This window comes from Neoarius graeffei, chromosome 3 (genome assembly GCF_027579695.1).
Source record: "Neoarius graeffei isolate fNeoGra1 chromosome 3, fNeoGra1.pri, whole genome shotgun sequence".
Classification (NCBI taxonomy): Eukaryota; Metazoa; Chordata; class Actinopteri; order Siluriformes; family Ariidae; genus Neoarius; species Neoarius graeffei.
Window position 1 is genome coordinate 24,728,350 of NC_083571.1, and position 22,914 is coordinate 24,751,263.

The following is a 22,914-nucleotide window of genomic DNA, read 5'->3' on the forward strand; positions in this document are numbered from 1 at the left end:
GCACAGTAAGGTAAGACAAATGATGTCATGGCCCCATCATATTGTCTTTCTGGACCTCCAGACCTGATGCCAAGTTGTGCACAAAAGTGCCACAGGCCTGACGGGTATTGATGTTGCCCCGCAGTGACAACTGACTTGCTGAGTGATGCCATCCATTGGCCATTTGAGTGGCTCTTCCACATGCCATTTGGTGGTGTGCCATTGACCCTGTTGGGTTCATCTGCTGCATTGCACTGAAAAGCGCCCTGCTCCTAGCACCTTATTGGTGATGTACTATTTAAGCCACAGCCAATCACTGATTACCATGGTCCCAGACCACAGACCAATCACTGATCACCATTGTTTGTCCCACCATCTCACCTTTTTGTTCTTCATTTTAAATATTCTTTTAGGAGATATTACATTTTATAATGAGCTTTACTTTAAAAGGTAATTAAAGGTGGGGGGCGTCGTGGCTGAGGTGGATAAGGTGCCATACCATAAATCCAGGGACCCGGGTTTGATTCCGACCCGAGGTCATTTCCCGATCCCTCCCCGTCTCTCTCCTGCTCATTTCCTGATCCCTCCCCGTCTCTCTCCTGCTCATTTCCTGTCTCTACACTGTCCTATCCAATAAAGGTGAAAAAAAGCCCCCCCCCAAAAAAAAAGGTACACAACATGCACTCTTAATACCAACACAGTAATATCTGATCACTATTTCTGGGAGTGTAATGCTGCATCATCATCATGATCTCATTATCTCTAGCCACTTTATCCTGTTCTACAGGGTCGCAGGAGCCTATCCCAGCTGAGTACAGGCGAAAGGCAGGGCACACCCTGGACAAGCCACCAGGTCATCACAGGGCTGACACACAGACCCTTCACACTCTCATTCACACCTACGGTCAATTTAGAGTCACCAGTTAACCTAACCTGCATGTCTTTGGACTGTGGGGGAAACTGGAGCACCTGGAGGAAACCCACAGGGAGGATACACAAACTCCATACAGAAAGGCCCTCGCTGGCCACGGGGCTTGAACCCAGACCTTCTTGCTGTGAGGCGACAGCGCTAACCACTACACCACCGTGCCACCCCGTCATCATGATGTTCATCTAAATATAGTGCAAACGCCATCCAAGCATAAAATACCACCATGGCACTCTGTCTGTCATGACTGAACCCCAAATGGCTCAATGTGGATTTGGGAATCACAGCCAGCTTGGCGTCACATCACATCACCCTGTGGTTGATTATTTTCCAATAATGGAACATCCTGAAGTGTTTTATTCCTCTTATATCACTGCAATTTGCCAAGGATTATATAATATAATATATAATATTGTAATATTTTATATAATAATTATAGATTATAATTATAATATATAATTATAAAATATAATTATATAATTATTTATTATAATTATATATTATAATATATAATTATATAATTTTATAATCAATATAAAATTAGATCATACTGACTGTACAGCTGCTGCCAGCACCTTTGATCTAAAGGTGGGGCTATTAAATATTATATCTCTTACATCTAAAGCGCTAATGGTTAATGAACTCATTACTGATCAGGAGTTTAATGTACTGTGTTTAACAGAAACATGGATTGTGGCACGGTGGTGTAGTGGTTAGTGCTGTCGCCTCACAGCAAGAAGGTCCTGGGTTTGAGCCCCGGGGCCGGCGAGGGCCTTTCTGTGTGGAGTTTGCATGTTGTCCGTGTGGGTTTCCCCCAAAGACATGCAGGTTAGGTTAACTGGTGACTCTAAATTGACTGTAGGTGTGAATGATTGTCTATGTGTCAGCCCTGTGATGACCTGGTGACTTGTCCAGGGTGTACCCGGCCTTTCGCCCGTAGTCAGCTGGGATAGGCTCCAGCTTGCCTGCGACCCTGTAGAAGGATAAAGCGGCTAGAGATGATGAGATGGATTAAGCCAAATGAATATATAGCATTAAATGAAGCGAGTCCTCCTGGATACAGTTATATACACCAGCCTCCTCTAACTGGCAGAGGAGGAGGCATCGCGGTTATTTATAACGATTATCTAGGTGTAACACAAAAACCTGGTTATAAATTTAATACATTTGAAGTTCTTCATACTCATATAATGTATGTAGCCTCGAAAAATAAGTCTACCCAGTTAATTCCATTGCTTATTATTTACAGGCCCCCGGGGCCATATTCTGAGTTTCTTTCTGAATTTGCAGATTTTATCTCAGATCTGGTTATTTCCTTAGACAAAGCTTTAGTTGTCGGAGATTTTAATATTCACTTCGATAACCCAGAAGACCCTTTAAAAACAGCGTTTGTGTCCATCTTAGACTCAGTCGGGATTAAGCAGAATGTCATAGGACCAACCCATAATGGTGGTCACACCCTTGATCTAATACTAACATTCAGATTAAACGTAGATAATATAGTCATACTTCCACAGTCTGAAGTTATCTCAGATCATTGTCTCATCTCATTCAAGATATGTCTGAGTAATAATATATGCACCTCACCACGCTACTGTATTAAACGTACTTTCATGTCAACTACTGCACAGAGCTTTATAAATGATCTCCCAGAGCTGTCAACTTTGATTGGGTCACTATCAGCCCCTGCAGAACTTGATCAGGCAACTGAATGCTTAGAGTCAACATTCCGCCATACTTTAGATAATGTAGCTCCTCTAAAAAGGAGAATGGTCAGAGACAAAAAAATTAGCACCCTGGTATAATGATGACACTCGCACATTAAAACAGACCACTCGAAAATTGGAACGTAAATGGCGCCAAACAAAATTGGTAGTGTTCAAATTAGCTTGGAAGGAAGTTTGTGCTAAGTTTGTTAGCTTCCTGAAGTATAGAAAAGCTCTTAGTGCTGCGAGATCAACATATTTCTCCTCCCTAAAAGAAGATAACAAAAATAATCCTAGATTCCTATTTAATACTGTAGCAAAATTAACCAGGAATAAGTCCACTATCAACACATGCACACCTGCAGTATGTAGTAGCAACGACTTCATGAATTTTTTTAATGACAAAATTGAGAATATCCGACAAAAAATTCAAACTACTAATTTAAGGTTAGACAATGAAAGTGACCTTGTAGTTAACAATATAACTGTATCAGATCATCAGTTAGAATGTTTTACTCCCCTAAAAGAAGCTGAATTACTTTCATTAATCTCTACATCAAAAGCCTCAACTTGCGTACTAGATCCCTTACCGACACATCTATTCAAACAGATAATGCCTGGAGTAATTGAACCGCTTCTAAAAATAATAAATTCTTCTCTTATGATTGGCTATGTACCCAAATCCTTTAAACTAGCAGTTATCAAACCCCTGATTAAAAAACCTGACCTTGATCCCTGTCAGCTGTCCAATTATCGGCCAATATCAAACCTCCCCTTTATCTCCAAGATCCTTGAAAAAGCTGTGGCACAGCAGTTATGCTCATATTTACATAGGAATAACATCCATGAAATGTATCAGTCAGGATTTAGACCTCATCATAGCACAGAGACAGCACTGGTTAAAGTAGTAAACGACCTACTGTAGGCGTCTGATCAGGGCTGTGTCTCGCTACTTGTGTTGCTTGACCTTAGTGCAGCATTTGATACCATTGATCATTCCATTCTTCTGGATAGACTAGAAAATGTTGTGGGAGTTAAGGGAATGGCCCTCTCCTGGCTCAGGTCTTATCTAACTGATCGTTATCAGTATGTTGATATAAATGGTGATATTTCTAGACGTACCGAGGTAAAGTTTGGTGTTCCACAAGGTTCTGTCTTGGGTCCACTGCTTTTTTCTCTATATATGTTACCTCTGGGCGATATTATTCGTAAACATTGTATTAGTTTCCACTGTTATGCTGATGACACACAGTTGTATGTCTCTGCAAAACCTGATGAGAGACACCAGCTTAATAGAATTGAGGAATGTGTTAAGGACATTAGACACTGGATGCTTATTAATTTCCTTCTGCTTAACTCTGACAAGACTGAAGTACTTGTGCTAGGACCACATACAGCTAGAAGTAAGTTTTCTGATTACACAGTGACTCTGGATGGCCTTTCTGTTTCTTCACGTGCAGCAGTAAAAGACCTCGGAGTGATTATTGACCCCAGTCTTTCATTCGAAACTCACATTGATAACATCACCTGGATGGCTTTCTTTCATCTCAGAAATATTGCAAAGATAAGAAATTTAATGTCATTGCATGATGCAGAAAAACTAGTCCATGCTTTCGTTACCTCCAGGTTGGATTATTGTAATGCCTTACTGTCTGGATGTTCCAATAAGTGCATAAACAAGCTCCAGTTAGTTCAAAATGCAGCAGCAAGAGTCCTTACTAGAACTAGAAAATATGACCACATCACGCCTGTCTTATCCACACTGCATTGGCTCCCAATCAAATTTCGTATTGATTATAAAATACTACTATTGACCTTTAAAGCACTAAATGGTCTCGCACCACAGTACCTGAGTGAACTTCTGCTCCTTTATGACCCGCCACGCCTACTTAGATCAAAAGGTGCAGGCTATCTGCTGGTACCTCGTATAGTGAAGGCTACATCAGGGGGCAGAGCCTTTTCTTACAAAGCCCCACAGTTATGGAACAGCCTTCCAAGTAATGTTCGGGAATCAGAAACAGTCTCAGCATTTAAGTCTAGGCTGAAAACATACCTGTTTAGTCAAGCCTTTTGTTAATGGTGTTTATGAGGTAAAGGAGTAGATCTGGAAGGTCCTCAGACATAGAGTGTTTTGGTAAACTGGGATGTATGGATGCTGTCAGTCCCCACTCGCTTGCTCACTCGAGTTTGTTGACGGTGTAGTGGCTGGCTGCTTTATGTCCCGGGGCTCCCTCATGCCTGTGTTACCTTCTGGCTCTCTCCTTTTAGTTATGCTGTCATGGTTAGTTGCCGGAGTCCCTGCTTGTACTCGGTGCAATATGTATACTGCTCCTACTTATTCAGGTGACATTGGGCATACCTAACAACCTGTGTTTTCTTTCCCTCCCCCCCACCCCAAATCTGTCCCTCTGAGTTACATGGAGTCAACAGGAAATCTTTTGGTGGAGACCTCGACTGGCTATCGTAGCCTGCAGGGAATCGGCCGTCAGACATTCTGTCGCATGTCCCAGACCCGGTGAAATGTAACTGAATTGTCTTGGCCAGCCCTAAGGGTCCCATCTGCATCTCATCATTGCTGAGGAGTGTGCTCCCATCACCCAATCAAGCATCCAGCCAGAGCAGGTCATGCTATTTTTTACCATATTAACATGCCATTGTTGTGTGTTATGCCTGATGTAAAGACTCTCGTCTCTGCGAGCCTACCACACAGATTTAATACTTGTCATTTTTAGGGCATACCTAACAACCTGTGTTTTCTTTCTCTCTCTCTCCCCCCCCCCCCCCCCCAATCTGTCCCTCTGAGTTACATGTTGATCCTGGGATTGAGATGCTGGCCTCTTCTGCCCCTCGGACCTGCTTGATCCATCCTGGTACCCTGTGTCTGGTCGGAGTTTTATCGCACCGCTCCTGTGAAGGACGGCCCCATGAGGACAGTTGAGGGGTATACCTGTTAAAACTGTTAATATTATAGTCAGGCTGTCTGTTGTTGCCCAAATGAGGATGGGTTCCCTTTTGAGTCTGGTTCCTCTCGAGGTTTCTTCCTCATGTCGTCTGAGGGAGTTTTTCCTTGCCACTGTCGCCACAGGCTTGCTCATTAGGGATAGATTAGGGATAAAATTAGCTCATGTTTTAAGTCGTTCAAATTCTGTAAAGCTGCTTTGCGACAATGTTTATTGTTAAAAGCGCTATACAAATAAACTTGATTTGATTTGATATATGCAAAAAAAACCTTTAAATAATTGGCTGCAAAGGGATTTAACACTGTTTGGTAGAACAATATTAACCAAGGTTGAATCATTATCTAGATTAATCTATCCAGCGTACTCCTTAGCTATCCCACCAAGAATTGTAAAAGAAATGAATAGAACTCGGGAGGCACGGTGGTGTAGTGGGTAGCGCTGTCGCCTCACAGCAAGAAGGTCCGGGTTTGAGCCCCGTGGCCGGTGAGGGCCTTTCTGTGTGGAGTTTGCATGTTGTGTCCGTGTGGGTTTCCTCCGGGTGCTCTGGTTTCCCCCACAGTCCAAAGACATGCAGGTTAGGTTAACTGGTGACTCTAAATTGACCGTGAGTGTGAATGGTTGTCTGTGTCTATGTGTCAGCCCTGTGATGACCTGGTGGCTTGTCCAGGGTGTACCCTGCCTTTCTCCCATAGTCAGCTGGGATAGGCTCCAGCTTGCCTGTGACCCTGTAGAAGGATAAAGTGGCTAGAGATAATGAGATGAATAGAACTCATTTTAATTTCATATGGAAAAATAAACATCACTACATCAGAAATGGAGATTTGATAAAGGACTATGAGGATGGTGGCATAAAAGCAATTGACTTTGAAATTATGAATGGAATGTTAAAGATCAAATGGATCTGTTCCTTCTTAAGAAATGATGAGATATGGTTCTCGCTGCCTTCTCTTGTTTTCAACAAAGTTGGAGGTATTGAGTTTCAATTAGTATGTGATTTTGAAATATCCAAACTGCCCAAAAAACTCTCTCAATTTCACCAACAGGCTCTGTTATATTGGAAAATGATGTTCAAACATAATTTTAGCCCCCATAATGTGCCATTGTGGAATAATAGGGTGATATTGAGTCAGAGGAGGTCTATGTTAATGGAAGACTGGATGGCAAAACAAATTTGGTCTGTTATGCATATTTTGGATGGAAATGGAAACATTCTTGAGCTAAATGATTTTAATGCTAAATATAGTATGAGTTGCTCCAGTGAGACCTATAGGAAAGTCACACAAAATATCCCAAGAGCCTTTATCCAATTGTTTAAGAATAATATTTTGAACATACCAACTCCAAATTTACACAAAGTAAAGATAGATGGTCTGGATTTAGTAAACGAAAAATGTAACAAATTTTTAAGGCAGTACTTAGTAAACACTTTATCTCCAAGTATAACAAAAAGCTCACTCATTCTGAAAGATTATAACAATTCTGATTTATTATCTATTCGAACAAGACAGGGTTTCCCATACATAGACCATTGTGTGGCGCAGCGCCACACAATGGATTCCTATCGCCACACAATCAGACTCGCGATTTTGAAAATAAAAAAATTCCGTTGCGTATTGTTCCGTTCATTCATAGTGCTCTTTCTTCTCGTTCACGCGCGTGCGCGCACACACCCGCACACACAGAGACAGAAAGACAGAGAGGCATGTACACAGGCCTGCCGTTGCGCATATACCTGGACTGCAAGTAGTCCTGTTAGGCTAATTAAAAATAACGCAGCCTTCCCGATTCGCCTTCCGACCCCTTATTTTAAAAGGTAGCCTACGTCGTGCTCATGATGAGCTTTATCATAGCCTTCTTGGCTTACAGGAAACGGACATCCCTGAGTCAGGCTATAAACCAATTTCGATGCATACAGTAGCAGCTTGACGCGAGGAACCGGCCTTATTGCATTATCCCGTTTATCCCGCTTCAGCATTCATGCAAGTTATTAATAATGGCTTGACATTCACAATAAATAAGGATTTCCCACTAGCCCAAATAAAATGTTATACTCGCGGGGATGCCTAGTTGATGCTATCTGAAGCATAAAATCTGAATATTTTAAGAAACATCTTTATTAGCTTTACTGGCAAAGTAGAATTGCGAGCGGGATTTCTCAGCTATGAATAGGGCAAGCACATAGAAATTCAGTATTCCTTTGTATATTTTTTGATGTAATAGAAATTTTTAGTGCTTTGATGATGAAGAAAATGTACTTTTTATCCATAGATTAAAACAGACCTCAGGAATAGGCTCCAAGGGGAACACCTGGCAGCCTGCTTACGAATCTCCATAAATGGTCCCGAACCCAATTACTTCCCTTACGATAGGGCACTTGAGTTTTTTTTCAGGAAGCCACGCAGAATTAAATGTTCTGATAGGGCATGCAGGCTTTGCACCAATTAGGGTAATGCGTTTTGATTATTGTTAGTTGCCTTGGTGTTACAGGGATGCAAACACAACCATGGTCAACAAAGAGTGAGGTAGCGTGGCGACGCGGACCCCACACACACACACACAATATCAGTCAGACAACAGTTTCAACAAAACAGAACATTTATTAATTACTATTATTTATTAATTCAGTTCCCAATCCATCTTCAGTTCCCCACCCCAAAGTCAGTCCATCTTTACTCCTTTTTCTTCCTTTTCTTTGCCACTTCCTGAAGTTTGTGTAGTGCCTTGGATGTATGCACCACGAACTCATAACACACACATGGGTTACACATTACCATTTGATCACTCGATGTTCTAAAATAGCAGCTAGTCGGGTGCTAACGGTTAGCATTTTAAGTAAGTCAGACAGCCACAAGCTTTAATAAGACCAATTCTTGCACGTATAGAACGTTATTACGGCACCTAAATATTATCTAGGAACAAAAAACAATAGTCTTTAACCCGTGTAGACACTACGTTGAGAACATAGACAGTCATCATGCAACTCCTCAAATAACATTACGTTTTTCAGGCGTTTTTTACCCCAAGGATAGGTCATGGCTAATATGGTTAGATGAAGGAGGCTAGGTTACGAGAGACAAAGTTAAAAAATATGTATATATACGGTATCTTGAAGAGAACTTGTTCCATGTTGAAGGAAACAAAGGGTTTGGGATATGCAAGCTTCCTCAAAAGCAGCCTTCAGGTGAAATACATTATTTAAAGAGGGGCAAAGAGCAGCTTCAGAGGTTCCACTGAGAGTTGAACTCAGACCCCTGGATTCAGAGTCCAGAGTGCTAACCATTACACCATGGAACCAAGACACAGCTGCAAGATTGTTTTTACCATCAAATTACTGCCATATAACTGACCTCGCTCTGGCAAAAAATTTAGCACCCACTTGGCCAAAGGTGTACACAAACCACCAATCCCCGGGAATGAATCAGGGACCTTCAGTCTTACGCTCTCCCTACTGAGCTATTTCAGCATGCCCTACAGGGTTTAACTCATGGCTTCTTCCATGCAGTCGGATACAGCCTTTGGCCCTTGTGAAATGTATGCAGCAAGCAGAAATTTGTTTTTGAGATCACATTCCATTATATTACATTATAGGCATTAAGCAGATGCACAACATCAACTCATCAGACTTGGAGGTAGACCGCCAGATTCAAGCTGCCACCAAAGCCTTCGGTGCTTTACAAAAGCAACTATGGTCTCGCCATGACATCAAGAGAACCAGCAAGTTGAAAGTATACAACGCCGCAGTCTTATCACCTCTGCTTTACGCCAACGAATGTATGAGGCTCTACGGTAAACACTTCAAGTATCTGACCAGGCTACAACTGCGATACCTGCATCAAATCCTCAAAATAAGATGGCAGGACAAGGTCCCCGATGTAGAAGTCCTCAGGTGAGCCAAAACAGTAAGCGTGGAAGCACTTATCACAGCCTCCCAACTTCGTTGGGCTGGACACGTCTGGCGCACGCTTGACACGCGACTACCCGAAGCCGTTTTCTATGGAGAACTGAGCCTAGGAAAGAGGCTGACAGAAACAAGGAGGACAAAAACTGAGGTACAAAGACGTTTGGAAGAGGAACATGAAGAATGCCCTCATTATCGATCAGTCTTTTAAAACTACCTAATTTCCTGACATGGGATCCTTGGCCTGCTTCTCCTTCTTTTGACGCATGTTTCAGGAAGCAGATGTTGCTTTATTGTTCAGTGTGAGCAATTGGGTCGAGGTTGGTGAGAAGTGGTTCTTCAGAGCACATGGTGGCTTTTGGACCACCATGTTGAAGAAGGGAAGTAGGTGTGCATCCTTCTTTCACATTGTTAAAGCTATCCATGCTGACTTTGCTCAGTAGATAGAATACCTTTTTGAGACTGGATGTCGGGATTTTCATCCCCCTGTGTAAATACTGTATGTGAGTGGGTCGAACTGTGGGCTTCAAAACAATAATCAAGAGAAAAGACATCTGTTCAAGGCAAAGTCACTGCCTCGTCACTATTTAGTGAAGCACCTCAGCAGCCATGACATTTTTTTTTTTTGGCCAGTTAGCTCAGTTGGTTAGAGTGTGGTGCTAATAACACCAAGGTCACAGGTTCAATCCCTGTACTGGCCAGTTCTTTCCTTTACAGGTCCTGTTGTTGTCAGGACAGGGGAAGCCTTTTTCTGTTGAGGGAAATGTTCTGCAAAACAAGAGCTTCTCTGGTTGTTTTGCAAAATGTCAATCGATTCCTTGTATCTGGATGTGCCATTGAAATACAGTAACTCAACTGATTGCAGGACGCAGGAAATTCAAATACACGCATGAGATTGCCTCAAAGAGAAGCACTAATGAATCTCGTAAAAATCAGTGCTCCTTTTTCAATTCATCTAATTGTGCTTCATTTTGAAAGTAACTTTAATTTCATAAACTCTAAAAGGTATCTTTAGTTGCTTGAATCACTCAAAACCACTCCAAAACATAGCAATTACCGAACGATCCAGGAAGGTAGTAGCCATTGTTAGGGTATGATAGACAGATAGATGGTCTTTTTCTTTGTATTTTCTCTTCTCTTATTCACCACTAAATAATACAGTCATTAGCTAACTGCTTTTCCAGAAAGTCCATAGTGAGAATTCACCAGTTGACCACTATTTCATTCTGAGCGGACTGACTCAGGTGTTTTTCATTTAAAGTGCACAGGATCTGATCAGAACTTGAGCTCGTTCACAGCCCAACCCACACAATCCAATCTGGCAACAGAGGGTACAATGGATGGTCCATCACACCATGTGAGCAGACCAAGTGAGTTAAACATTGATGGGCAGTTATCACTCTGATTTGGTTCTAGGGGCACAGCCAATTATGCTTTCCATCCATCCATCCATCCATTATCTGTAACCACTTATCTTGTACAGGGTCGCAAGCAAGGTGGGGCCTATTCCAGCTGACTATGGGCGAGAGGCAGGGCACACCCTGGACAAGTCACCAGATCATCACAGGGCTAACACATAAAGACAAACAACCATTCACACCTACAGTCAATTTAGACCCACCAATTAATCTAACCTGCATGTCTTCAGGGGAAAACAGAGCACCCAGAGGAAACCCACACAGGCACAGGAAGAACATGCATCCTCCACACAGAAAGGCCCCCATCAGCCACTGGGCTCAAACCCAGAACATGCTGGCTGTGAGGCGACAGCGTTAACCACTACACGACTGTGCCACCGCCAACTGTTCTAATGCTCCCCGAGCCACCATGTTGCACCCAAATCCAGACCTATAGTGCCCAATATCATTGAAGCTGTGATGGTACTGGAATAAACCTCAGATCCAAAATTGCAGAAGTGGACCATACCTATCTTGAAGAGAACTTGTTCCATGTTGATAGAAACAAAGAGTTTGGGATATGCAAGCTTGCTCAAAAGCAGCCTTCAGGTGAAATACATTATTTAAAGAGGTGCAAAGAGCAGCTTCAGAGGTTCCACTGAGAGTTGAACTCAGACCACTAGATTCAGAGTGCTAACCATTACACCATGGAACCAAGACGCAGCTGCAAGATTGTTTTTACCATCAAATTACTGCCATATAACTGACCTCGCTCTGGCAAAAAATTTAGCACCCACTTGGCCAAAGGTGTACACAAACCACCAATCCCGATACCCAGGAATGAATCAGGGACCTTCAGTCTTACGCTCTCCCTACTGAGCTATTTCAGCATGCCCTACAGGGTTTAACTCATGGCTTCTTCCATGCAGTCGGATACAGCCTTTGGCCCTTGTGAAATGTATGCAGCAAGCAGAAATTTGTTTTTGAGATCACATTCCATTATATTACATTATAGGCATTAAGCAGATGCACAACATCAACTCATCAGACTTGGAGGTAGACCGCCAGATTCAAGCTGCCACCAAAGCCTTCGGTGCTTTACAAAAGCAACTATGGTCTCGCCATGACATCAAGAGAACCAGCAAGTTGAAAGTATACAACGCCGCAGTCTTATCACCTCTGCTTTACGCCAACGAATGTATGAGGCTCTACGGTAAACACTTCAAGTATCTGACCAGGCTACAACTGCGATACCTGCATCAAATCCTCAAAATAAGATGGCAGGACAAGGTCCCCGATGTAGAAGTCCTCAGGCGAGCCAAAACAGTAAGCGTGGAAACACTTATCACAGCCTCCCAACTTCGTTGGGCTGGACACGTCTGGCGCACGCTTGACACGCGACTACCCGAAGCCGTTTTCTACGGAGAACTGAGCCTAGGAAAGAGGCTGACAGAAACAAGGAGGACAGAAACTGAGGTACAAAGACGTTTGGAAGAGGAACATGAAGAATGCCCTCATTATCGATCAGTCTTTTAAAACTACCTAATTTCCTGACATGGGATCCTTGGCCTGCTTCTCCTTCTTTTGACGCATGTTTCAGGAAGCAGATGTTGCTTTATTGTTCAGTGTGAGCAATTGGGTCGAGGTTGGTGAGAAGTGGTTCTTCAGAGCACATGGTGGCTTTTGGACCACCATGTTGAAGAAGGGAAGTAGGTGTGCATCCTTCTTTCACATTGTTAAAGCTATCCATGCTGACTTTGCTCAGTAGATAGAATACGTTTTTGAGACTGGATGTCGGGATTTTCATCCCCCTGTGTAAATACTGTATGTGAGTGGGTCGAACTGTGGGCTTCAAAACAATAATCAAGAGAAAAGACATCTGTTCAAGGCAGTCACTGCCTCGTCACTATTTAGTGAAGCACCTCAGCAGCCATGACATTTCTTTTCTTCGGCCAGTTAGCTCAGTTGGTTAGAGTGTGGTGCTAATAACACCAAGGTCACAGGTTCAATCCCTGTACTGGCCAGTTCACTCCTTTACAGGTCCTGTTGTTGTCAGGACAGGGGAAGCCTTTTTCTGTTGAGGGAAATGTTCTGCAAAACAAGAGCTTCTCTGGTTGTTTTGCAAAATGTCAATCGATTCCTTGTATCTGGATGTGCCGTTGAAATACAGTAACTCAACTGATTGCAGGACGCAGGAAATTCAAATACACGCATGAGATTGCCTCAAAGAGAAGCACTAATGAATCTCGTAAAAATCAGTGCTCCTTTTTCAATTCATCTAATTGTGCTTCATTTTGAAAGTAACTTTAATTTCATAAACTCTAAAAGGTATCTTTAGTTGCTTGAATCACTCAAAACCACTCCAAAACATAGCAATTACCGAACGATCCAGGAAGGTAGTAGCCATTGTTAGGGTATGATAGACAGATAGATGGTCTTTTTCTTTGTATTTTCTCTTCTCTTATTCACCACTAAATAATACAGTCATTAGCTAACTGATTTTCCAGAAAGTCCATAGTGAGAATTCACCAGTTGACCACTATTTCATTCTGAGCGGACTGACTCAGGTGTTTTTCATTTAAAGTGCACAGGATCTGATCAGAACTTGAGCTCGTTCACAGCCCAACCCACACAATCCAATCTGGCAACAGAGGGTACAATGGATGGTCCATCACACCATGTGAGCAGACCAAGTGAGTTAAACATTGATGGGCAGTTATCACTCTGATTTGGTTCTAGGGGCACAGCCAATTATGCTCTCCATCCATCCATCCATCCATTATCTGTAACCACTTATCTTGTACAGGGTCGCAAGCAAGGTGGGGCCTATTCCAGCTGACTATGGGCGAGAGGCAGGGCACACCCTGGACAAGTCACCAGACCATCACAGGGCTAACACATAAAGACAAACAACCATTCACACCTACAGTCAATTTAGACCCACCAATTAACCTAACCTGCATGTCTTCAGGGGAAAACAGAGCACCCAGAGGAAACCCACACAGGCACAGGAAGAACATGCATCCTCCACACAGAAAGGCCCCCATCAGCCACTGGGCTCAAACCCAGAACATGCTGGCTGTGAGGCGACAGCGTTAACCACTACACGACTGTGCCACCGCCAACTGTTCTAATGCTCCCCGAGCCACCATGTTGCACCCAAATCCAGACCTATAGTGCCCAATATCATTGAAGCTGTGATGGTACTGGAATAAACCTCAGATCCAAAATTGCAGAAGTGGACCATACCTATCTTGAAGAGAACTTGTTCCATGTTGATGGAAACAAAGGGTTTGGGATATGCAAGCTTGCTCAAAAGCAGCCTTCAGGTGAAATACATTATTTAAAGAGGTGCAAAGAGCAGCTTCAGAGGTTCCACTGAGAGTTGAACTCAGACCACTAGATTCAGAGTGCTAACCATTACACCATGGAACCAAGACGCAGCTGCAAGATTGTTTTTACCATCAAATTACTGCCATATAACTGACCTCGCTCTGGCAAAAAATTTAGCACCCACTTGGCCAAAGGTGTACACAAACCACCAATCCCGATACCCGGGAATGAATCAGGGACCTTCAGTCTTACGCTCTCCCTACTGAGCTATTTCAGCATGCCCTACAGGGTTTAACTCATGGCTTCTTCCATGCAGTCGGATACAGCCTTTGGCCCTTGTGAAATGTATGCAGCAAGCAGAAATTTGTTTTTGAGATCACATTCCATTATATTACATTATAGGCATTAAGCAGATGCACAACATCAACTCATCAGACTTGGAGGTAGACCGCCAGATTCAAGCTGCCACCAAAGCCTTCGGTGCTTTACAAAAGCAACTATGGTCTCGCCATGACATCAAGAGAACCAGCAAGTTGAAAGTATACAACGCCGCAGTCTTATCACCTCTGCTTTACGCCAACGAATGTATGAGGCTCTACGGTAAACACTTCAAGTATCTGACCAGGCTACAACTGCGATACCTGCATCAAATCCTCAAAATAAGATGGCAGGACAAGGTCCCCGATGTAGAAGTCCTCAGGCGAGCCAAAACAGTAAGCGTGGAAACACTTATCACAGCCTCCCAACTTCGTTGGGGTGGACACGTCTGGCGCACGCTTGACACGCGACTACCCGAAGCCGTTTTCTATGGAGAACTGAGCCTAGGAAAGAGGCTGACAGAAACAAGGAGGACAGAAACTGAGGTACAAAGACGTTTGGAAGAGGAACATGAAGAATGCCCTCATTATCGATCAGTCTTTTAAAACTACCTAATTTCCTGACATGGGATCCTTGGCCTGCTTCTCCTTCTTTTGACACATGTTTCAGGAAGCAGATGTTGCTTTATTGTTCAGTGTGAGCAATTGGGTCGAGGTTGGTGAGAAGTGGTTCTTCAGAGCACATGGTGGCTTTTGGACCACCATGTTGAAGAAGGGAAGTAGGTGTGCATCCTTCTTTCACATTGTTAAAGCTATCCATGCTGACTTTGCTCAGTAGATAGAATACGTTTTTGAGACTGGATGTCGGGATTTTCATCCCCCTGTGTAAATACTGTATGTGAGTGGGTCGAACTGTGGGCTTCAAAACAATAATCAAGAGAAAAGACATCTGTTCAAGGCAGTCAATGCCTCGTCACTATTTAGTGAAGCACCTCAGCAGCCATGACATTTTTTTTCTTTGGCCAGTTAGCTCAGTTGGTTAGAGTGTGGTGCTAATAACACCAAGGTCACAGGTTCAATCCCTGTACTGGCCAGTTCTCTCCTTCACAGGTCCTGTTGTTGTCAGGACAGGGGAAGCCTTTTTCTGTTGAGGGAAATGTTCTGCAAAACAAGAGCTTCTCTGGTTGTTTTGCAAAATGTCAATCGATTCCTTGTATCTGGATGTGCCATTGAAATACAGTAACTCAACTGATTGCAGGACGCAGGAAATTCAAATACACGCATGAGATTGCCTCAAAGAGAAGCACTAATGAATCTCGTAAAAATCAGTGCTCCTTTTTCAATTCATCTAATTGTGCTTCATTTTGAAAGTAACTTTAATTTCATAAACTCTAAAAGGTATCTTTAGTTGCTTGAATCACTCAAAACCACTCCAAAACATAGCAATTACCGAAGGATCCAGGAAGGTAGTAGCCATTGTTAGGGTATGATAGACAGATAGATGGTCTTTTTCTTTGTATTTTCTCTTCTCTTATTCACCACTAAATAATAGAGTCATTAGCTAACTGCTTTTCCAGAAAGTCCATAGTGAGAATTCACCAGTTGACCACTATTTCATTCTGAGCGGACTGACTCAGGTGTTTTTCATTTAAAGTGCACAGGATCTGATCAGAACTTGAGCTCGTTCACAGCCCAACCCACACAATCCAATCTGGCAACAGAGGGTACAATGGATGGTCCATCACACCATGTGAGCAGACCAAGTGAGTTAAACATTGATGGGCAGTTATCACTCTGATTTGGTTCTAGGGGCACAGCCAATTATGCTTTCCATCCATCCATCCATCCATCCATTATCTGTAACCACTTATCTTGTACAGGGTCGCGAGCAAGGTGGGGCCTTTTCCAGCTGACTATGGGCGAGAGGCAGGGCACACCCTGGACAAGTCACCAGATCATCACAGGGCTAACACATAAAGACAAACAACCATTCACACCTACAGTCAATTTAGACCCACCAATTAACCTAACCTGCATGTCTTCAGGGGAAAACAGAGCACCCAGAGGAAACCCACACAGGCACAGGAAGAACATGCATACTCCACACAGAAAGGCCCCCATCAGCCACTGGGCTCAAACCCAGAACATGCTGGCTGTGAGGCGACAGCGTTAACCACTACACGACTGTGCCACCGCCAACTGTTCTAATGCTCCCCGAGCCACCATGTTGCACCCAAATCCAGACCTATAGTGCCCTATATCATTGAAGCTGTGATGGTACTGGAATAAACCTCAGATCCAAAATTGCAGAAGTGGAACATACCTATCTTGAAGAGAACTTGTTCCATGTTGATGGAAACAAAGGGTTTGGGATATGCAAGCTTGCTCAAAAGCAGCCTTCAGGTGAAATACATTATTTAAAGAGGTGCAAAGAGCAGCTTCAGAGGTTCCACTGAGAGTTGAACTCAGACCACTGGATTCAGAGTCCAGAGTGCTAACCATTACACCATGGAACCAAGACACAGCTGCAAGATTGTTTTTACCATCAAATTACTGCCATATAACTGACCTCGCTCTGGCAAAAAATTTAGCACCCACTTGGCCAAAGGTGTACACAAACCAACGAATGTATGAGGCTCTACGGTAAACTGATTGGATAAAATTAATATCATGGTGGGCTGTTCAAACTGCGGAAATAGTTTGCTCAAGCTACTTTCAAAACACTATAACTTTCCAACCTTAGAACAAAAAACTTTTGTAAGTCTTGAATAAGGTTCATCAATGTGTGTTTTATTGTTATATTTACTCTATATATTGCCCTCTGTTCCCCTTTAACAGACACTGTAGTCCAGGGGTCACGTCCCCACATGGGATAGCTTGACTTACAAATGGGATTGCAAGAGAAGCTCCTCTTTTGTTTCATTCATTTATTTTATAAATTAATATTAGAAATATTGATTATCACATCTGCCAATATTTTAAATGTTACTAGAAGCCACATTTCATTTAATAGACTATGTGTCATTTGAATCATTCTCACTATCCTGCCACGATACACTAGTGGAGTTCAGCTATAAAAATAGACAAACGTCCCAGTCCATGTGATTGATGTTAAACACAGGCTACATATTTTACTGTGCTCTTAAAATGTTCAAAATATTAATTACAAATGTAGGATGGTGAAGACTTTAGGGTCATTTGCCCAAAAAGTTCAGGAATGTCTGCTGTAGTCTATTTCTACACACACACTCGCCGCACACACTGAACACTTGTTTTGTGCATCAGTGCAATCATACTCCACTGATTATTCTCAGGTTCATATCACTCAACTGTGTTGCCATCAAATCCTCCCATTGCAGAGATACGACCGTCTAGTGTGCACACATACACACACACACAACACTGACGAGAGTGCATGAGAATCACCTAAGCCCAGGTTCTTGTGATGGGCTCAAACCTTCTCACACTGTTTAAGTAATTGTCACCACCGAATCCTCTGATGCAGTACACAAAGTCATTCAGATAAACCATCCCGTGATAGGCTCTTGGGCTCTCATCAGGGCATATCACACTGACCCAGAGATCTGCTTGCATATCATACGTTACTATGGCATAGTTGGGACTGTCATGGCTCCAGCCACCAATGGCTAGAAGAACGGCATTGGGCAGGCGAGGCTGCGTGAAGTCAGAACTGAGAGATTCATTCAGGTTGAGCCCATAGATGTTCTTCAGAACTCTGGTGATGATCGGCTTACATGCTGCATTATCTGTTACAAAAGCGTTGCTCCTCACATGTTTCATAAAGTAACTGTGCGTCAGTAGCTCCATACGCACCTTGGGCAGTAACACGCCCATATGAGCGTTCCGATTCTGCGGTGCATGTCTGACCCACTGTAAGATGGTCTCAAACACCACGTTCTCCTGTTTCACGTTCAGCTCATCATTCTCAATTATCTCACCAAGCTGCTCAACCGTCAGGTCCAGGAGCTCCTCAAAGACGTGCACTATCTTCTCAAAGTTGTGTAAGTGCCCTGTCACACTACGACGTTCTCACCAGCGTTCGAGTAACGTGTTGCGAAACGCAGAGGAACGTCGAGAACGTTAGAAAAAAGTTACAAGAAAGTTAGACGAGCGTCGGCAAACGTTGGGGAACGTCGAGGGACGTCGGCGAACGCTGAGGGTGAAAAATAGTTTTGGGTGTGCACAAAAATTCAGGACGTTCTATCAAAACGCTACTTACACATTAGAGGAACGTTACACGAAAGTTTGCGGGCGTTACTCGAACGTTACTCGAAAGTCAGGACGTTCCCTGGACGCTAGGCGGACGCCGGCCCATCAGGGTCGAGTGTCCAGCGCGTGCCTAGCGCTTGGGTAACGCTTGCCTAACGCCTGTGTAACGTCCATCGAACGTCTGTCCAGCGTGTCGCCAACGTTTTTCAGCGTTCGTCAGCGTTCGCCGAGCGTTCTTAACGCTCATGTAACGTTCTTTCAACATCTTTCTAACGTCTGTCAGCGTTCTGAATTTTTCCAGCGTCTGTGTAACGTCCAGAACATTACCTGGACGCAAGGCAGACGCTACCCAAACGCTATGATAACGCTATCAAAGCGCTGTGGACGCTATGAGAACGCTAGGTTTTGCTGCTATTTTGGACCACAAACGTCGCCTGACACTGAGGGAACGTTGGCTGAGCGTTACAAGACATCGTTGACCTAGAAACTTAATTTGAAGAACGTCGACGTTCCCCGGCGTTTCTCAAATTTTTAAAAACGCAACCAAACGTCGAACAAAACGCTATAGTGTGACAGGGCCATAAGATAAACTGGAAGGCCTACTGCTTCAACATCTCACAGATATCAAAGTGAGGAAGACAGCAGATGCCAATGCAGTTCTCCAAACACAGCTAAGCCTTCAGGAATGCGCAGCGCTCATTCACCAGGCTGCTCACTGCCAGGTAATCAGCAGTGATCAGCAGCTCATGCACATTTTCCTCCGTGATGTTAACACGATATCTATACACATACTCCATGATCAGCTCCATCATCTTAGAGGAAATGTCAGGGACACTGTACTTATCTGGAGGGTAGCAGCTGTTAGTGAACAAAGTCGTGAAGTATGAGCTGCAGCAACACAGGATGATCTCGTGCGCGTGGAACTCAGCACCATCAACTTTGATGAGTACATCACAGAGCTTCTTCTCGAACCACAGTTCATCGATGACATTGTAGCCTGTTGTCCTCGCGTCCTTGCCATTTATTTCTCTTCTTCCTGCTTACTCATATTCAGTTCAGTGTGTTTGTGCTGATGGTACAAATGAGTTTTTAAACCCAAACTGTTTTTAAACACAAACAGTTCTAATTCCTTAAATATGTATGAATACAATATGGAGTGTATGTGAGAGAAACTCTGTAATTCAGGATAAATCTCTGTAAAGGGGGTTTGTAAAAACAGCTTTTAAAGCCTGTGTCCAAAATGTGTACATGTTCACTGTAAAGAACATTTTACTTCCCTGAAAAATGCCAGCTCCAGGGTGAAATGTCCAAATGCAATTAATTATATGTTAAAATTATGAAATATTGTTGAGGAAATAGTTATTTATTTATTTGATTGATTGATGTTTCTTTATTCAGGTAAATATCAACTTTCCATAATACATTATCATCTGTATATGATCACATACGGTGGCACGGTGGTGTAGTGGTTAGCACTGTCGCCTCACAGCAAGAAGGTCCGGGTTCAAGCCCCATGGCCGGCGAGGGTCTTTCTGTGTGGAGTTTGCATGTTCTCCCCATGTCCGCATGGGTTTCCTCTGGGTGCTCTGGTTTCCCCCACAGTCCAAAGACATGCAGGTTAGGTTAACTGGTGACTCTAAATTGACCGTAGGTGTGAATGTGAATGGTTGTCTGTGTCTATGTGTCAGCCCTGTGATGACCTGGCGACTTGTCCAGGGTGTACCCCACCTTGCGCCCGTAGTCAGCTGGGATAGGCTCCAGCTTGCCTGCGACCCTGTAGAAGGATAAAGCGGCTAGAGATAATGAGATGAGAATAATATTAACTAAGTTCCTATCTTTCACCAATTTCTTGATACAGGCCATTTAAAATATGCAGATCATTAATCTGACCTGTCAAGGTCACTCCAGGGCAAAACCAATGCTCCCAAATGAAAGCCCATATATGACTTCCTGTTCATGGTTAATAGTAACTATGGCCTTACCTTGTGCCGTTTTTGAGATATAGGCCATTGAAAATACATGACATAATATTGACCTAGGTCAATAGGTCAAAACTATAAATAGTCATTAAAACATGTTTTTCTATGGCAAAGGAGCAAGACTAACTCAAAGACCATGAAAAATGGCGGCACAGTGGTGTAAATGGTTAGCACGGTCGCCTCACAGCAAGACGGTTCTGGGTTTGAGCCCAGCGGCCGGTGGGGGCCGTTCTGTGTGAAGTTTGCATGTTCTCCCCGTGTCTGTGTGGGTTTCCTCCAGGTGCTCTGGTTTCCCTCACAGTTCAAAGACATGCAGTTAGGTTAATATGGGATGGCCTTGGGCTGAGGTGCCCTTGAGTGAGGCACCGAACTCCTCCCCGGGCGCTGTTAGCATGGCTGCCACTGCTCTGGATATGTGTGTGCTCATTACTCACACGTGTGTGCAGTGTGTGTTCAGATGGGTTAAATGCAGAGAAGAATTTCACAAGTGTGTGATGAATAAAGTTGTTATTGTTCTTCTTCTAAATAGACAAAACTTTGACTTTTTGCTAGAGTCACCTAATTTTTTTTCCTCTCTCTCTCTCTACACCCTGTTTGCACTGTTATTGGAGATGCTTTAATCTCATTGTACATGTGTATAATGACAATAAAGGCATTCTCTTCTATTCTAGTTGAGAAGTTCAAGGTCATGTAACTCAGTCAAAATAGGTCAAGTCGCTTAACTGATGCAAAATATTTTGAAGCCCTGCAAATAGGGTCTCCGTACCCAATTTGGTGAAAATTCATGAAAAAATGAAGGAGTAGCGATTTAACATATAAGTGACCTTTGACCTAATTCTGGCAAAGGGTCAAGGTCAGAGGTCAAATGAGTGAAAAAAAGTATTAAGGTATAAGGGCCATGGAAGATGGCATGAAAGAATTTTGTCTAGCTTGTCCTGGTACTGTGCCAGGTGGTCCCATTCATAGCCATTCCTGAAAAATTTATGATGTCATAAAATGACGTCATGACATCAGTTGTCGTCATGCATGATATGGAGAGTACAGATAGTCACTACCTATATGCACACCAAGTTTCATGCAGAAATCTTAAAAACTGAGCAAGAAATGACCCTTGTCTAATTACTACTACAACATGTACACTAAACCTAAGCAATTTCAAGATCCCATTTTCAGAGAGATCACGTGACGCATCTATGGAGTTGCACGCTCACTGAGGGAGCTCCTGACACAAAGCCACCTTTTTTCAAAGTTTAACCTCATTTATATCGATTGTGTTGATTTATTTTTGCCGGTTTACTTTTCTAAATGTCTACGGTGCGTAAACAGCTGACTTTAATGCCCTCATCCTCAAAGCAAAAGAAGGAAAAAGTTAACGGAAAGTTCTGATACTGGAGCTACAGCTAATGTTAAAATGGCGGACACTCTGGCAAGACTTGAGTGCGTACTGAAGTCTGAAATGGCAACGATGAGAAGCGAACTATCCTCTCATATGGCTACTGCGTGTTTGAAAATTGAATCGATATCAGGGGAACAGAGAGAACAAAAGAAAATCCTGAATGGCCATGCCCGTCGTTTGGACACTGTCGAACAACAGCTAGTTGAACTACAAGACCGTAGCAGACGTAATAACCTCCATCTGCTTGGGCTCCCCAAAGGTATGGAGAAGGATGATGCAGTAGGCTTTCTCAAAAGATCTCTACCTATTTGGCTACCAATGCTGGTGGACAGAGAGACTGAAACAGAAAGAGCTCATCGCATTTACGTCAGTGCCGCTAACAAGAGACCCCGAGTCGTCATTTTCAAGCTTCTCCGTTTCAACGACCGAGATGTCATACTACGTGAAGTTAGGAAACATGGGCCGATTCGTCTGGACGACGGAGTGATCCTCAGCTTTTTTCCTGACTACTCTCCCACTACTGCCAAGAAACGAAGCTCGTTTACTGCAGTGAGGAAGGAGCTGAGGGATAAGGGAGTTCAGACCTTTCTTCAGTATCCAGCAACTTTGAAAGTGACTTTTAATGGTGAGACTTCCTTTTTGCAAACACCGGAGGAGGCACGTCAGGTCCTCGACTCCTTATCTGAAACTATTGATACAGGTAACATTAGTCCACTAGACTGTTTGGATTGTTTCATGCTAGGACCTATGTTGGTATTGTTTTCATGCTAGCCAAGCCATGTTGCCATCAT

General features: G+C 43.3%; 5 non-coding genes and 1 pseudogene across 5 annotated transcripts; 3 read left to right on the top strand and 3 right to left on the bottom strand.

Annotated features, from left to right (window-relative positions):
• Positions 1 to 8,795: 8,795 nt before the first annotated feature.
• trnaq-cug (transfer RNA glutamine (anticodon CUG)) lies at positions 8,796 to 8,867 on the bottom strand. The gene has a single exon. It is a non-coding gene; the product is annotated as a tRNA-Gln (tRNA).
• Positions 8,868 to 10,098: 1,231 nt separating this feature from the next.
• Positions 10,099 to 10,172, top strand: trnai-aau (transfer RNA isoleucine (anticodon AAU)). Its single transcript has one exon. It is a non-coding gene; the product is annotated as a tRNA-Ile (tRNA).
• Positions 10,173 to 12,818: 2,646 nt separating this feature from the next.
• Positions 12,819 to 12,892, top strand: trnai-aau (transfer RNA isoleucine (anticodon AAU)). The gene has a single exon. It is a non-coding gene; the product is annotated as a tRNA-Ile (tRNA).
• A 2,646-nt stretch (positions 12,893 to 15,538) lies between these two features.
• Positions 15,539 to 15,612, top strand: trnai-aau (transfer RNA isoleucine (anticodon AAU)). Its single transcript has one exon. It is a non-coding gene; the product is annotated as a tRNA-Ile (tRNA).
• A 1,350-nt stretch (positions 15,613 to 16,962) lies between these two features.
• trnaq-cug (transfer RNA glutamine (anticodon CUG)) lies at positions 16,963 to 17,034 on the bottom strand. The gene has a single exon. It is a non-coding gene; the product is annotated as a tRNA-Gln (tRNA).
• Positions 17,035 to 17,755: 721 nt separating this feature from the next.
• LOC132882522 (kelch-like protein 10) lies at positions 17,756 to 19,796 on the bottom strand (annotated as a pseudogene).
• Between the last annotated feature and the right edge of the window lie 3,118 nt (positions 19,797 to 22,914).